Source organism: Pinus tabuliformis, chromosome 6 (assembly GCF_031772625.1).
Source record: "Pinus tabuliformis cultivar Carrire ecotype Pingquan chromosome 6, CPIR1, whole genome shotgun sequence".
Lineage (NCBI taxonomy): Eukaryota > Viridiplantae > Streptophyta > Pinopsida > Pinales > Pinaceae > Pinus > Pinus tabuliformis.
The window spans coordinates 695,005,456-695,023,702 of NC_142292.1; positions in this window are offsets into that span (position 1 = coordinate 695,005,456).

Sequence of the window (18,247 nt, forward strand, 5' to 3'; positions counted from 1 at the left end):
TCGGGGCAGGGGCTTAGGCCTCTTGGCCAAAGTAAAATTTGAAATACCATTGCGCCCATTTAAATTTCTACCGAGTCATATGAATGTATCTTAGAACTAGTGGCTGGGGATTAAACCCCAACCCCCTCCATGAAAATTTGTGTCAAAATCACATAATTGTAGTGGGAACTAGGGGATGGGTCATATCCGCCCACCCCCTCCACCAAGCCTCTCCACTATGGTCATGTGTGTTACCATAGAACTGGGACCAGTGTCGGTGAAGCAAGACCACCGGCCCTATCCCCAAAATTTCAAACGATGTGTCATTTAATAAAAATGACAACATCCATACAATAAGAATTAATGGAGTGGTGCAACACTAGAGCAATGGAATGTTGTACGGGAGCTCGACGGGTCAAACCTTGCTAAGGCCAGTTGATCCTTATAACATTTTGGTGAGAACATTGAGGGCCATGTGGTGCCCTCCCATTGGGTCACATGGTTCGTCATCATTCGCCCACTTCATAACCCTTCAATAAATAAAAGTATTCCACCTAGCCTTTTACGGTCACGCCACTTATCGATCCAGGATTGATCAACCTATCCATCGTATGTCGTAGTCATCATGCTAAGATCAACATGACATCACCTTAATGCCTGTCTAGTCAACAACCCAGTCAACACTACTTTTGGTTGCGTGGAGCCTGACCGAGGTTCCGTGTTAGTTAGCCAAAGAAATCCCTACACTACTCACCCTTTCAGCATCAGCCTGTGGAGCGCAGACCAAATTGTCACCCGAAGCAGTATGGGGGGATGCTGGAACCAAGTTTTCGCACCCTGAGATGGTTGTGATGTCATTTATACCCTATGTTCCTACTTTTGCACAGGTCGCTAAGCTCTCGGGCCTTGTTAATCTAGCCCTTTACTCCGCCCTTGAGTACATCCATAAAGGAGTACAATTGACCTTTCTGTAGTGCTCGCCTCTAGTCTACATACTTTTGCATTGCTATGACAGTAGAATTTTATAGGTTCCCAACTTATCTTAAGTGTTTTACTTATCTTACTAAATAATCATAGTCAGTGCTGCGTAAACTGAGATTCTCACTTGTGTTGAATCAACAAACATAATTACATAAGCATTATAAATGAAATCCATACACAATATGACAAGATGCATTAACTGGAACTAAATACACAGGAGTTGTTGAATACTTCTCTTAATTGATATCTTCAAATTATTACATAATATATCCGCCTTGCACACACAGTTGTAGGGGTCCACACACTTAGCTGTGGAATTCTACCCTAAGCCTCTACTCACTCCGGTGTAGAGCCTCTACCTATGCTAAAACCCAAAATTTAGACTTTTCTACCAAGACTCCAAGCTTGGTGTTCTACTCCCAAAAGCTTATGACTACTTATAGCTTACTAACTTAGCTCTTTTTATACAATCCCAAGGTCTACAAACCATGGGTAGATCTTTATAGCTAACTTTACGCTTTACAAAATAAGGGCGGACAACCCTTTATGACTCATGACACCTTCATGCTCTGCAACCCCAAAATGCAGAGACTTTACAACTTTATTACAAAACTTGACCCAAAACATGGGCTTTTAGCCCCAAAACTATCCTCAGGGGATCCTGTTCCCAATAGGACCCTAGCACAAACATCATGAGTCGCCCTCGAGTCACTCTATGGGTGCGGAGATCTTAGTGTGAAGACCTCCCAGCTCAATGTGTATGACTACAACCTCGGTAGTGCACTGTCTAGCCACCTGCTTCACTTCTTTAACCATCTACTCTATCACTACTCCTGAAATGTCGGCCTCAAGTTTTTGCTAAGTTTCTTGTAGAGTCCCAAGCTTTCCTTCAATAGAGGTCATAACCGCATAAACCTCATCCAACCAGGGCTTTAGTCGCGCCTTCAACACTGCTTCCTTGTGCTGCATTACATCTACCTCTTCTTTCAACTGCTTAGCCTCTTGTAGCTTTGCAAGTCTTTGTGTGAGCATGATGGTTCATGATATTCCTTTGGCCTTGTCATAGCATTGCTGCAGTTCTCACGCTTTTGTCTCCAACCACTATACATTAGGGTCCTCCTACAAGCTCGCCAGGACCTTGAATGACTATTCAAAAAGTTGTGTGCAGTATGTGACTGCATTATAGATCATTGCTATTGCTTCTGTGATAGCAGTTGTACACTTCTCCTTTACCTCTCGTGGTGTTGAAGGTTGGGCCGTCAACTATAGTTCGGTGATCTGTGGGTTCAACTCCAGCTGAACCCTCGCCATCTTTGTGTGAGCATCACGCACCCCTATAGCCAACTTGCAAATGCACACCTCGATCGGTTCATCCTCTAGAATGGCTAACTCTGGGACCATTCAGCATGCCTCCTCCACGACCTAAATTATACACTTGTTCTGGTCGGTTACCTTGGTCACAACAGTGATGGCAAAGTCTCTCTATAGGGCCATTTGTTTGTTATTAATCCTCTGCTTGCTGATCACCTGTACGGCACGGTGCTCGCAGGATCTCAACTCCGCGATCACCCCATCCTGCAATAGAAGGAGCGCCTCGCCAGGGAGCACTACCAAATTCAACCCCACTCCCTTGAGGGAATTGATAGTGGGCCTATCAACTTCAATCTCTATGGTTAGTGCACCATCAGGTAACATTATCATGCTGGAGACCTTCACGCGCAACATCTTGACAACTTCTGAAGTGTTGATAGCAAGGCTGGTGGAAAAAATGTTAGCCTATGACATGTAGGTCTGAAACACCTATAGACCTGTTTGGATGGACCCCAATGTTAGCTGCTGCCATTGCTTAAACTTCTGTAGGGCCTCTACGATGACATCCCACATTGTGTCTCCAATGTCATGCAAGTTGCCCTCTATGAGGGTGATTGCATCGAGCGACATCTTAGTGGCCTTAGATTTCTTCCTCGACCCTCCTTTCTCTTGCTTCCTTAGATGCTTGATGTGGGCGGATGTTGCTTGTAGGTCCATGTCGTGTTGCTATGTTTACTTGTCTGTCTCTTCCTTTGTCTTGGGTGAAGGCGACCTCGCGCCTTTGTTAGGGCCTCGCTCTATTGCACCTGTTTGCTTCTTCGTCTGGTGAGCAGCATCGTACTCTGCCTAGGCCTTATTAGTGTCCTCCTTCTTCCTCTTCTTAGCCAGCTGCGCCATCTTGAGCTTGGCCTCCTCCTTCGGGTGCTGCATCACAAACTTGCTCACTCGCACTTCCAAGTTTAATGTAGTTCACCATTCTACTAGCCAGTGATCAAGCACTACATCAATTGCATCATCTGATGCCAAGTAAGGCAAGTCATACCATGTCTATGTAGGGTCCTTCTGTGCCCTAATCGACACATGGTGAAAGTCTACCTTGAACTCTGTGTAGCCCTAAAGGTTGGCAAACATAGTAGGTGACAACCATGGTTTTCGATTAATAGCCATGTAGATGTTCATCTCCATCAAGATCCTGAAGATATTGTTGTCCTTGATGCACTACACATCCTTCTTTGCCCACAGTGAAGTGTGCTTCGCGACTTATAGTAAGTCCAGTGCGACCGAGAGGAATTGACTATCATCTGGGAGCTCCTATGCTACTAGCACAATAGATAGCAAGAGCCACGCATAGTGGAATGCCTTGTTCAGCTCTTGTGCCTCGCAACAGTTTGCAAGGAACTCACCATAGAGATAGTGCACCCAATTGAACTGGACTGTTTCAGTGCATTGGGCTGCTAGCAAGACGATAGGTACGAACACCTCATCAACGTGACACTTCCTTATCACCTTCCCGACCAAAATTTGTGTGGTTTCCTTCACTGCAGGGTCACTCATACATGATATGGCATATCCACGTGGCTTGCTCACAAGATTAAATTTCTCCTTCATGGCCTCTGCGAGGGCATGATCACCACCTTTTCTACCAAACATCATCGATGGATTTTCATCTGTATAGGGTAGCCACATGATCCTATTGATAAATCTGTCGGTGATGGGTATTGGCTCCTTTAGCCAGAGACACCCATCATGCACCAAGCATAGCAATTGCTTGATGAACAATACTATAATCGGGGTGTGGTTGTAGTGCGGCACGCATAGCAAGTTTAGCAGACCTATCTTGTCTACTCCCCTGAGCCACTTCCACTGCTCCAGTGCGTTCATCCCGGTGGTTGTATTAATAATGTGGCACATTAGCTACTCGGTCACCAAGTGTTGGAACTTCTCATGGTCAACTAAGTCCCAGTCTTCTAGCTTTAACAGAGGAACCTACCCCAAGTGCGGTCCTTCAAAAAAATATCATGTGGTAGTAGAGGAATTTTCAAGGGGACCTTGCTTTCATTGATATCTTTTTGCACCTTGCTCTTGCCCTTGCGAAGATGGACATACTTACAAGGGATAGGGTCAACACCTTGGACTTAAAATTCCTCTATGTCTGTCCCCGCATCCTCATCATCCATCTAGATGTCTTCAATTTCTTCCTCCTCTGGTTTTAGATTGATGGCTTTTCCATTTTCTTGTGTTGTGGGGCTTGTCCTGTGGTGGGTTTCTTCTCGGCGAGGCATGCATCGGTGTTGTAGTATTCTTTCCTTTCTTATCCTTCGCGCTTTCTTTGGTTGGGGTTGGTTTTGGTCTCAGCATCCATGGTGATTTGGGAACTTCCGCTATTAATTCAACAACTTCTACAGCAGCGTCCTCTACCTCCATAACAACTTTTGGGATAGCCTACTCAGTTGTCCCTACTTTGGTGTCCATAACATCGGCAGGTTTTGACATAACGGTATTCAATAGTTATCGTGTCACCTCCAGTAATTTCTCAAATGTCGAACTCACTATCAGAGCTTCAAAGAATTCTCGATTTATGTGCACTTGAGAGCTCAACAACTCAATTCTCAAAATGCTAAGTGTATCTCGCTAGGAAGCCACCTATATTTTATAGGGAACTTTGAATTCAAATCTGACTGTTCCCCTAACATTCAGGTCATTAATGCCAGATTGGTGGCAGATTTTCAAGGATCCGACCCATTAATTCCATCTTAAATTCTAGTCACTCGCTCCATTTGACAGTATTTCTACTATCAAATCATAAATAGTGACTTTAAAAGTCACTTTCTTGCTGACATGTGCAATTTCTCCTTATTAGCATAGTTCCCTTCACGTCATCATGAACCCTGTGACACTTCCTTGCTTTGCACAATCCTCCAATTGCACAGCTCCCCAACTCGGGTAGTTTAGTTTATAGTCCTGTGCCTCCTTTTAGTTGCTTGGAGTGCTAAGACTGTGCTACTGTCAGATAGTCATATGGCGGGACCACTGGTGTATGGTTTCAATCGGCTGCCATTCACCTTTCCTAGGAAGGGATATCCATTTAATTTAACCAACTGAGCTGCTCCACCATCGGTAATCTCCTTAATGACATATGGCCCTAACCAATGAATTATGAATTTCCTTGGAAATTTATCAAACTTGCTATCATATAAACAAACCAGGTCATTTAACTTAAAGGTGCGCAACTTAATGTGCCATGCTTTTTCGCACTGATTTTGGACTTGTTGGTGAAATCCAGCTAGAAACCTCTCTTCCTCAATCTCAACTAGCTACACGAGCCTCTCTTCCAAGGCTCCACAATCCATCATACCTGTGAGTGTTGCTATGTGCAGACTAGGCATAATGTATTCCATGGGCATCACTACTTTAACAACATATACAAGGCTAAAGAGTGTTTGTCCAGTCAACTTCTTGCATGTTGTCCGATAGGGCCATAGTACTGTGGGTATGCGTAGCTTCCAATCACTTCATTGAGCATTGCAAACCTTGGTTAGCATGTTTTCCAACACCTTATTGAATGCTTCCACCATCCCATTACCCTACGGGTGATAATGCATGCTCTTTTTGTGATATACCTAAAATTCCTCCATCACCGTGCTGATCGTCTCATTTAGAAAGTGCATATCATGATCGCTCATCAAAATATTTGGACACCCAAATCATGATAGTACATACTCAAAGAGGAGCTTCACAGCAGTCATGCCCATGAATTCCTTTACAGGTTGTGCCTATGCCCATCGCGTCAAATATTCCATCGTAGTGATAATGTATCATGCTCCCATCTTCTTTACCTAGAAATGAATCGGCCCCACAAAACCTATCTCCCATTTGTCAAAGGGTTGTAATGTCATCTGTGGATTTAGAGGAAGCTCATCCCTCCGTGATGGCCTAGCTGTCCTTTGACATAGATCACATGCCTTGCAATAAGATTTTGAGTCATGATGGAGGGTTGGCCACCACAACCCTGTACGTAGAATCTTTTATGTGATTGCTCTTCCTGCATAATGACCTGTCATAGCTATCCCATGAGTGTTTGCAGGGATACTACTCTAATCAATCTTCGGTACATATCGTTGCAATATTTCAACAAACACCATTTTGTACAGATGCCCAGCAATAACAGAAAAATTTGTCACACGCACCACTAATTCCTTCTTTTGTTGGACAGTGTAACCTTCCAGGATAGTTCCTATCATTAGGAAGTGTATGATATCTTCAAAATGACTGTCTATTATGCACACAACAAATAGTTGCACGTTAGGCAATCCCTGATCCAAATTAGTGCATTCTTCCCCCGTTTTGATGTGCGACAGATGGTTTGGTCCTAAGTTTAGTCATTTGCGCTTCACAATGACTTCAAAATCATACTCCTGGAATAATAACAACCACCTGCAGATTCTCCTCCCCGACAAAGGCTTATTGACTAGGTATTTCATCATTGAATGATCTGTCTACATATTAAAATGTCCACCCAAGAAATAGTGTCGAAATTTCTTGAGCATGTATACCATGGCTAACCCCTCACGCTTGGTGGTGGAATAGTTCTTCTCAACCTTTAATAACCTTCTGCTTGTGAATGTTATAGGATGATCCAATTCTCCTCTGCCAGCCTGTATCAGCACTGCTCCCAGCACTATACATGATGCGTCGACATGTACATGAAACTCCTTCTTCCAATCCGGGAAGACTAAAATCGATACGGTGACCATCTTTTCCTTCAATAAATCCAATCTTTCCTTATAGTACTCATTCCAACAGAGCTTGAGATCCTTTTTCAATAGCTAGTCCATAGGCACGGTGATTTGGGCATAGCCCTCCATAAAATTCATGTCATACCTAGTTTGTCCTAAGGTTGCATGTAGCTGTTTCACACTCCTCTACACTTCCAAGTTAAGTATCACCACGATCTTCATAGGATATACCATTAGTCCCTGACTACAAACCACATGACCTAACAAAGTCCCAAAAGGAACACAAAATAGGCACTTCTTTAGATTGAGCATGATTTGGTACCTTCAATAGGTATCTATCATCAGACACAAACTTGCCACATGGCATTTTACCAGCCCAAACACAGTTTAGTCATCAAATACACCTCTAGAAAGTTATGAATAAATTCCTTGAACGTAGCAATTACTATGCGTGAAAAAATCATAGGCACATTCTTCAATCTGAAAGGCATTACAATGTACTGAAAACATCCCCACTCCGTCATGAAGGTCATCTTGCTTCTATCCTCCGACGCATTTTCGATATGATGGTACCTAGAGAACCCATCAATGAAGGAATATGCTTCTTGGCCACCTAGATTGTCTAATACCTCATGAGTGAACAAATATGGGAAAGGATCATGTAGACAAGCGTTATTCAACTTCTTGAGATATACACATATCCTTATTTCATCCTTCTACTTCTTTTCATGTACCATCATTGGGCTTACCTAATAAGATTATTCTATGGGCTCAATGATGCCAGCTGCAAGCATCTTGTCTAGCTCTAAGTAGAACTTCTCCTTGTACTTTGGATTGAGGCGGTAAGGTCTTTTCTTAACCAGCTTTGCATCAGGTTTTAACATGATCTTCATAATCCCTAGGTCTCCTATTATCCCTTTTAGCTCCATAAACTTGGTAGGGAACAAATCCTAGTATTTGCAGAGCAATTTAGCAACCTTATCAACCGTCGTGTCATCCTAGTAATCTCCAATGTTTGTGAATTTGGGCTTTGTGTCCATACCAATATTCACCTGCTTTATTTTCAGTGGCATTGTTATATCAAGATTCTCAATCTGTAGTCCCTCAACCTCGCGCTGACACTTTTTTCAAGGATGTTAATCTTTCGCGGTTTCTCATATTCTTCCTTAGTGTTCACATTATAGAATTCCAGTGCGTGGCTCAGTTGAGTGGTCCAATTGGTTTGAATCAGGTCCAAAGGATCGTGTGGTATCCTTAAGATTGTTGCTTTCACCTCTTGTAGTACTTCGTCAATACAGTCAAACCCATCTTCAAAGTTGAACGTCATTATGAATTCTTCATGTAGAATATCCCATTCACCTGTACCATGGTGTAGCTTTGTTTCCAAGGTCCAGTTCATCAGGATGACATCCAAGGTCTGACAAGATAAGTGCACCCATTCCGGTTGGGGCTTCGCTCCATAAGCTTGAGCGCATTTGGCCAAGTGAACACGTGGATCATCCTTCCTGTCATATTTGTCTGTTATTCATACCTTCAGCTTCCCAAAGCATGTCCTCATCATCCTCCTACACTCTCACCAATCATCAAAGCTACCCTTGTGCGTACCCCACCATCTTACAGGTGTAGCACGCAGTGCTCAGTCCACCGCCTAGAAGAACTACTATTCTGGTACTTCCCTCTCAAATGCAACCAAAAATACATCTACATCATTCAAGCCATCATAAATGGGAAGATTTCTTATTTCTGGCGACACACAACGCAACACTGGGTCATCATGTTACGACGTAGTGTGGTTACTTCATGTAATTGATTCTGCCAGTGCTCTAATTCTTCATTAGAGTCCGAGGTGTAGGAACTCTCTCTATCCCATGTAATTCATCCATCAGTTGTCGAATTCATCCAATCTTGGTCTCCCGTTGTTATGTTATATATACAGTCCAAATCGCCATTGCTCTCATAATCGCAGACTAGTTTGGTATAGCGCATTCCTTAAGCAGGATCTAGAAGTACTATTATGCGAAGTGGGTTCTTTTCGAATATCTTCTTCTGCTTCTTTAGGTTGATTACCCTGTTCATGTCAGTATCCCAATCAATGCCAAGGAGCGCAGGGTATAGGTTGTAGTCATCCACAATTTCTATTACCTCAAAGCCAGCCAAGGTGCTCACACCTTCAATATCTACAGTCACCTCCTACATCCACCCCATGGGGATGATCCTCTATTGATTTTACATCCTTAACTAAATTGTAGACCACTGCGGTGCTGGTCTTCCCATTCACTCCCAAGTCTACTTTGGTAGGACATTCACGTCTAACCCTAGATATGAAATAACCTGATCCATTTCATATTCTCCTATCTGTGTAGTCAGTCTCATCTCTCATCCTATCCTTGTTTTATGCTTACCAATATTTTGTATCACGCGCGGTTCACCCGGAGTTTTTCCAGTGCATCTATTTATAAGCTCTTGTAATCCCTTAAAATCCTTGTTATTGCGCAACAACTTCATGTAGGTTTCTAGGAAGGTTGTCAGCATAAAAGGGTCTCTCTTTTGATCAAGCTTATCCTTGCTCCCTGAGGTGGAGGCCTCAGGAAGCTCTTCTTTGCTTCCATGAACTTTTCTTGTGCGCGCTCCAAATCAAATTCAGCCTCCTTCACCAGAGTTTCATGAACCCAGTTATTGTCTTCAAGCTATTTTCCCTAATCATCCCCTATTGCAATTCCACTTCGAAGCACTATATTCACATTCGCATCCTCTTAGTGAGGCTCAGACCTCATCATCTGCAAGTTCTGAGTCAGTTGTGGTGGTATCTCCCGTTTGTCATGTATCTTGACTATCAGCATAGGACAACCCTCTGTTTCATTATCAAACAGAGTGAAATATTTTCACAAATGACATGTAGGGCTAGTGAAATCACAGGCATAATGTCCTAGTCCTCCGTAATTATAGAAGATTAACTGTCCCCAACCTCTTCCAGGTCCTCCTCCACCTCGGCCTCATCTGTGCCGTTGAAAGCCTATTCATGCCATCCCTGCACTCTAGTCAGGGGGCTGTAGTTCTTCTTGAACCCTATAGGTGAGTGTTCTATTGATCATCAATTCATAGCTTCTGCAGTTGTGCTCATCATGCCCTACCGACCTGCAGAAGTTGCAGAACAGTTGTTTTTGTGTTTGTACAAATTTCTGCAGCAAATGAGAGTTATCCATCATATGTTTTCTTGCTACCTGACATATAGTGCACCACAACACAAGCCCTACACTTGGTCCTGCTTAGATCTCCAGCCTCAAAGGCATTGACCACCCTCCTTCAATAGAGTTCTCAAAGACTGGCCAATGGTATTTGCCATGCCCTTGACCTTTACATTCCAGGAACCATACCTCTTCACACACCTTCTATCAAACTGTTCTGTCCTACTTCAAACTTTGCATTTCAAGGAAAATATTTTTTAATTGCACATGGATCTGCTAAATCCCTAGATTCAGATCTTTCATCGATGTTTCATGTAGTCTCATTGCAATCTCCAAGGCCTCTGCCCGATTTGTTATCTTTTGTTGTGACAACACAACCATTAAGCATCGCAGGAGAGAAGCCACTGACCACTCGCAGTGATGTCCAGCTATTAAGTTCATATTAGCTTCACATATTTTACACTTCAACCTTTGATCCAATTCCCAAGGTGTGTTGCCAAATTTCAACGTGATTTCCTTGAACCCAAAAATCAATTGTGCCTCATATTTAGGCCTATTGAATTCCTTATTTAGCGTGGTCTGAATGTCCGCCACTCTAGTGTTTGGGTTATCATTAGAGTAGTTGATGTACTAGGTTAGCACGAGATCATGCAAAGTGTTACACTAAAAAATGTCACCTTGACTACTTACAGTTAGTATGGCTCAAATCAACAGTCATGCTACCCTCTTAGGCAAGTCTCATGCCTCTGTTATCCATCTCAAACTCAAAGAAGAGAGAAAGTCTTGTAAAAATCATGTTTATCTCTGGGGTCGCAGGTTCTCTCTAGCCTTACCTGCGGGGACGCTGACCATGTTCACGAAATCTGCGTCCATGGACGCTCTGTATGTTAAGGGACAGGTGCGTCCCTCTGTAAAAGGCAAAATGCGCAAGTTTTATCTTGAAAAAGTTACTTGTAGTTACTTCTAGAACATTCTAGAGGTCGGTTTGATGAAATGGATGCGCCTCCAGTTGGTTCATGTATCTCTATTAAGGGGGAACTTATCCCATCAATAAGGGAGCTATCCCACCCATAGAGGGGGATGATCCCATTGATAGTGGACCTGAATAACCTCTTTACAGCACTATAAATAAAGGCATTGAGCCAAAAGGAAGAGAGGTTGGAGCTATACATTTTCTTTGGGTAAATGCTGCAGGATTTAGGTCTTCCATTAGAGCCTTTGTGAGGAGAGATTGTCTTCACTTGATTCTACTTGGGAGAGGGTGAGCTTTGTCAAAGTAGAGGAAAACCCTTGATGGACCCTGGGAGGAACTTGCACAACACCAAGGCCAGGTTGTAAGAGTTTCTTTGTTTCGTTATTAATACAAACTGGTTTATTTTTCTCAATAGCTTGTGTTAATGAGTTATTTCATGTGTTCCTTGGTCTGCATGTTGAATATATGTTTTATTATATGAAATACAAGTGCTTGGTAATTGTTTGATTGTTTGTGGTTGCAGGAATTGACTTGAAGGAGGAGCTCATCCGGATCGTCAAGAACGGACTTCAACAACAGCGTTTTGGAATAAGGTAAGCCTAAACACTTGTAGTTTTCATGTTGTAAAAGGTGTATTTAGAGAAAGATCACTCCATTTTGTCTTGTTTGTCATTAGAATGTCTTAGACTTCTAGGAAGGTCAGTCGTGTCCGCACCCTTGACAGATTCCGTGTGACAAATTGGCGACTCCGCTGGGGAATCCATTAATGAGAGAGTCTTTTCCTTTATATGAACTTTGCTTTGAGAAAATCATTTTTATTTTCTGGTTTTTGACTGTGAGAATTAGTATTTGGGTGGCTTAGCTTTAGATTTAGTTGGCTTTAGTTTTTCTTCCTTTTTCCAGAAGGACGCAGTCTCTGTGTGCTGCACAGTGCGTCCTTGGACGCGCTGTTGTCGACTGCACAGTGCGGGGCCGCACCTGTGACAACGGGTGGCCTGCGTCTTCCTGTAAAAGTTAAGAAAATTCCATTTTTGCTTTAAATTACTTTTAGATTTTGTTTTTTCTTAGTGTTTTCTGCCCAGATCCTTTAGTACCCTGTCAAGAATTCTCACCTGAACTAGTTTTGTGAGCTTTGAGTGTTTTAGTGGTTTTCAACGAAGTTTAGACCTAGGGTTTGATTTTTGGAAAGGCTTTGTAGTGACTTTGATAGTAGAAAGTTGTCCAGCCTTAGATATCTCTGTTTGGTCAACCTTCTTCGAAGTTGAGCCTGTCGTAAAGTCTCCTTGTTTGAGCAACTTGTCATTTGAGTTGTTTTGGGTCAAATTTCGCATTGCTTGTTTTTAAAGTATTGATTTCCATTTTCAAAAAGGACAAAAAGATTAGAATTTTGTTTTGACTAGTTTTTGGTTCTGCAATAAGCTAGTCCTTGATTTGATTGTGATCAAGTAAAACACCTTAGAAATAATCATTGTTAGTTTTGGCCTCGTTAAGATTGCTTAGAGTAAATTTGCTTTTAGTTTGCTTATGAGTGCATTTTCATAGATTTTAAGAGTTGTTAAGATTGATTTTTGGTTATATTAGATTTACTTGCTTTATTAAAAGAAAAATACAAAAACATCTTCTTAAAAAGTCTTGTTTCAAGTAGCTTTTTGTTTTCAAAAGAAGAAAAGAGTTTTTTCGTGCATGTAAAGAGAAGTTATGTTTTTATGCTTGGAAAAGAAAAACGAATTGTTTCTTTGATTGTCTTCAATTAAGAAGTTGCTTTTATAAAGATTGCATTCTCTCAACTTTTTAGTTAAGCAATTCATCGAAAAAGTAAAGTAGTGGATAAATCATTTTAGGTGCATTTTGTAGTGGTTTCGAGTCGAGTCAACACACCACTAGTTTCACTTCCATCACCTTTTGACTTAAGAAACAACCTTAAAAGTAACGCTTAAATTAAAATCAATCTAGTAATCTTTATTTTTCTAGGGCTCTGAAGCACCAACATAGCTTAGGCTAGGGTCTTGGAGTAGGTGAGTACTTAACTCTCCAAGACTACAAAACCAAACAGATAGTCTATCTTGAGTAGAACAAATCCAATTGTTTCAGTTACATTCTGGGAAAGCTCCTCTTAAAGGAGAAACACGAGCTCGTGTCCGAACCAGTGAGGGGATCATTCCTCCCTCGTTGGGAACGACGCCAGGCAGTACGTATTACAAACGGTAAACCTCGGATTAACCATTGTCGAGGAGCCAGGGGTCACTTATCGGTAAACCTTGGATTGTTGTCAAGGAGCCGGTAAGGGGATTGGAGCTTGCTACTCTGCCCTTGCGTGCTGTCGGAGTTTAGACTGTTCCCCCAGGTGTAATTGTTGTGATTGGTAACCTTAGTGGCCATAATATCTAGGATTCTACCCAAGGTGACGGTGGAGGGAAGGTCCCACTGTACCTGGAGCAGACGTCGGTTATACTCACTTGGATTTTCTGGGGGGTTCGCTTCACTTCGAGACGGTTAAAGTGGAGGAACTTGGTCCAGTCTATTCATTAAGCAGGTTGCCGGGGTAACTGTTCCACCCACTATTTCTGTACTGAATCCTGCGAGGTTGGGCCTAATCACCAACTAGCGCTTTTGGTCCGGAAGACTACTGTTTGTGTGTGGTTTGACGCTCTAGATTATTTAGGCGTGTGCTTCAAATTTGATTGGTTCTTTAGAAGACTTTAGGTGGTTTGATTTGAAATTTTTTACTTTGATTTCGTGTGTTGTAGTTAAAATCTTTAATTGTGGCGGAATTACCGAGACAGTCCCGTAGACTTCGGGGCAAGTCTCCTGAGATTGTTACCGGAATAGATTTGTTAAGAAAACTCCGTAAATCGCGGGGTGAATCTCCTGAAGACATTCCGGGTCATTTAGAAGGGTTAAAGGTCCTTGTAACTCCTCCTAGTGGCAGTAGAGTAGGTTCACCTGAAGAAGGAGAATCTTCTTTGGTAGTCCATCCAGATTACCAAAGATTAGAAACAGGTTACAATCCCGAAGCTGTTACAGTTTCCGAGCTTGCTGGTAGTTTTTCATCTGCCAGTGAAACAGGCGAAGAACCTGAAATTTCAGAACCTGTTACTCCAACTCCTAGTGTTCCTGATTCACCAAGAATAGAAAGAATTATCACCGAAAATCTTCCTGTTGGATTAATTGCTATAGAAGAACTTGTTCCAGAGGAAGAAATAGGCGTTTCTGATTCTGAAGATCTAATTACCCTTGATCTAAGGGAGCGTGAATCCATCTTTTACAGTCCTCCTAGAAGTGAATCTTGGTACCTTGCATTAACCAATTTTTTAGACAACTCAGTAGGTTTTTCTACACCTCGTACTCCGGTTCCACCTAGAGGAATTCATTCTCCTGTAAATATGTCTGGTCAGTCATCTGTGTTTTCACCAAGTCCTGAATCATTTTTACATGGCGGTCCTTCTGTTCCTACTGGGTATCAATCACTTTCTGGTACCTTTGCGGGAGCATCTCCTCAACCTGTTGATCATGGGTTATTAGTTGGAAACAGTGGTAATGTACCATTGAGTATAGGTGAAGTTTATATGATGTCAGGTTCAACTCCCATTAACCAACCTCAAGGTGGCCAATTACCGCCTGGGGGGCAACCTTCGTTAATGCCTGGGGGGCAACCTCAAGGTACTTCATTTGTGACTGGGGGGCAACCTCAAGGGTATCAACCCCAAGGGTATCAACCCCAGCCTCAATATGTACCCCAAAGTCAACCTCAGTATCAGTATCAACCTCAAGGATGGCAACCTCAAGGATGGCAACCCCAAGGGTATCAACCCCAAGGGTATCAACCTCAAGGATACCAACCTCAAGGTCAAGGTCAACCCCAGTATTCGTATTTACCTCAAGGTTATCAACCTACGGGTCAATACCCTGGTCAAGGTTATCAACCACCTCAAGGGCAATCATATGGGACTACACCTTACAGTTATCAACCCTATCCTCAATACGGCTATGGATCTCAGTATCCTCAACCTGTTACGAGTCAATACCCTGGAATGTTAACATGGGATCCGTCACAGGGTCAACAGATGTCGCAACCAAGTATACAGTCGGTACCTCAAGCAGGACAACCTGCAGTTCCTGGTCCACCCCAGCAACCGCAACCTGTCCAGTCAAGTGTTCAGACCCCTGTAACTTCTGTAGTTACTCAGCCGCCAATTGCACCTAGTACTCCACCTCACACGGCTGCAGCAACTACCGCTTCATCTACCATGCTTACTTCTGGAGTATCGGCAGCTCCGGTTTCTACTGTCCCTGTAACCGCTCCTCAGACATCTGTACCGTTGTCTGGACCCACGGTTCAAACCACAGTCCAGATGCCTGCAGGCCAACCTGGTACAAGTACGGTTGTTACTACTCAACCTCAATTTGTTCAACCTCCGTACCAGGGACAGTATCAACCTGGGCAAGCTGCCCAACAACCGGTTTACCAGTATCAACCGTATCCTGGGTACACTTATCAACCACCTCAGCAACCCCAGTACGGTCCGGTTAATCCTGGTTTTCCAGGAGGATATAATATCCCAAATGCGACTCCTGTTCCTAGTTATCCTGGATATCCTCCTCCTGGGGCTGGTATTGTGACTCAGAGTTTTAGAGATCCTAACCGGCAGTTACCGTTTATTGCGACTTTAGATTTACCCGACTTGACGCGCCTAACGAACGATCCAATTCAATATCTTCCGTTCTGGCCGCCAATGCCAAATAAGTTGCCCAGCGATATACCCAAGTTCGAAGGTAAGTCTGGAGAGGATCCGTCTAATCACGTGATGACTTACCACCTCTGGTGTGCATCAAATTCCATCTCAGATGATTCTATCCGCTTACGTCTTTTCCAGCGTACACTCATTGGTCTCGCAGCCAAGTGGTACATTGAGTTGCCACGGGCTTCTTTTTACAACTTTAGCCAGTTAGCTACTTCATTCTTAACTCATTTTCAGTTACCAGTCAGATACGATAATGGTACGGAATTATTAACTTCGCTAAAACAATCGACATCCACGTACATTTCTGATCACATCCATGAGTGGAGACGTCGAAGAAGATTAGTGAAAGTTTTTATCCCGGACCAAATTTTAGCTGAATGGTTTGTAAAATCATTATTACCAAGAATTACTGAAGATGTAGCTAAGGCCGGCGTAGTTACTGAGGAGCAAGTCATTGCTCAGGCACAATACCTTGACTTAGTTTACACTCAGTCGGGTACGTTACACGAGAAAATTCCGGATCTTCCAAAGTCAAACCAAATCGCTGCTGCTCCTTCGGGATCTCATGCCGCTGATGGTATGATCGGTATCGTGACTACGAAGAGTAAGAAGAAGTCTTCCAAGACCTCCAATACTCCAATTATCACTTTGCCTGATTCTCCGACAGGAGAGTCTTCTCCTCCTGAACTTACCGCCGACATTCACGCTGTAGAGTCATCTACGGCCAAATCCAAAAACGGTGGAAAGAAGAAAGGAAAGAAGAAGGCTAAAGCAGACAAGGCTCCAAAGGAGAAAACGGAAAAGTCGGAAACCAATGACGAAAAGCGCAAACCTCGTTATCCTTGTCTCATTTGTGAAGAAGATCATTTTACGAGAGACTGCCCTCATCGGGCCGAGGTAGTGAAAATAGTTAAAGGTTCTCCCACTCCTGCTGTGTTAAAGAATCCATTTCCAGAGCAGGAAAATAAGATGATAGGTTCTTCTTCGAATGCCAGTGAAGAACCCATTTTGATGATGTCTCATGTCAGGATTGCGACTCGATCGCAAGATTATGGTAGTAAGGCTCCTGTTGATGGTAAAGAAGCAGAATCTTCTCACTCTAACCCATCAACCTCAGCTCCTGGTTCCGATCCACTACAGATCGAAAAACCTAACCCAGACTTAGTGATTAAGCCGCCCGCCAAGGGTGTACTTCGAAGGTCTGCTTTCAATCCACATGCGAGAGCAGCCCAGAATTACAACATTGTTGAAGACTTAGCTGTTTCACCTTCAGCAATGTCGGCACTCGAAGTGCTGCAATCATGTCCAGCGCAACGAAAATTGCTTTTGTCGGCTATTGGAGCTGTCGATGTTCAGGACCCGAACCTAATGATCTTTGATCTAGAAAGTAGTACACCGCGTCTCCCCCATCAAATGGCTTTCCAAATTCCAGTGATAGTCAAAAACAGGCCTATTCATCGGACTGTGATTGATGAGGGAGCTTCTACGTGTATTATGTCGATTCAATGTTGGAGATCGCTTGGTTCTCCTTCGTTGAACCAATCCCCCACCATCCTTAAGGCCTTTGATGGCCGTGGGTTCCGTCCGTTTGGTATTCTACAAGAATTGCCTATAGGGGTCGAAGGTAAAACCGTTAGTCTGGATGTGGAAGTGGTTGATGCCCCTCTAGACTACAACCTTCTTTTGGGTCGAAGTTGGTCATATGCTATGACAGCGGTCGTTTCATCGGTCTTCAGAGTCATTAAGTTTCCACATAACGGTAAGATCGTGACTATTGATCAGCTGACATACTTTTCATCCGACCCAACCTCTTTAGAAACTATCCAGCATGTTGGTAAAACGACAATCCCTTATAGGGACATTGGTGTAGGTTTAGTTAAGGATTCCGGTTTACTGGGAACTTTTCCTCTCCCTCCACTCAATGCAGACCCTTCGTTCGCAACAATTCATATGATCACGTCAGAAAACATTATTTATGATGATCCTTGGTATGTTCCCTCTGACTCTGAGCTAGACTCACTCGGTGATGTTATGCCGTTGAGTCCGTATGAGATTGCTTATGAAGCTCTTATGTCTTTTACCGACTTTCATTCAACCGACCAAATGAATGTGGTCAGTGAAGAGTCACTTTTCACCTCACCCTTAGAACGGATAACGTTTCCCGAAGAAGTGTCATCTGACGAACAACTTCGCGAAATCCTAAGTGTAGATGATCTACCATGGGAAGATCTCCATCACAGATCTTCGTTTTTACCTAAGGATGATGCATTTGAAAATGATTTTTCATCTATCTTTACCGCTGAATATGTCAAAGACGCTCAGGATCCAACGAAACATTCT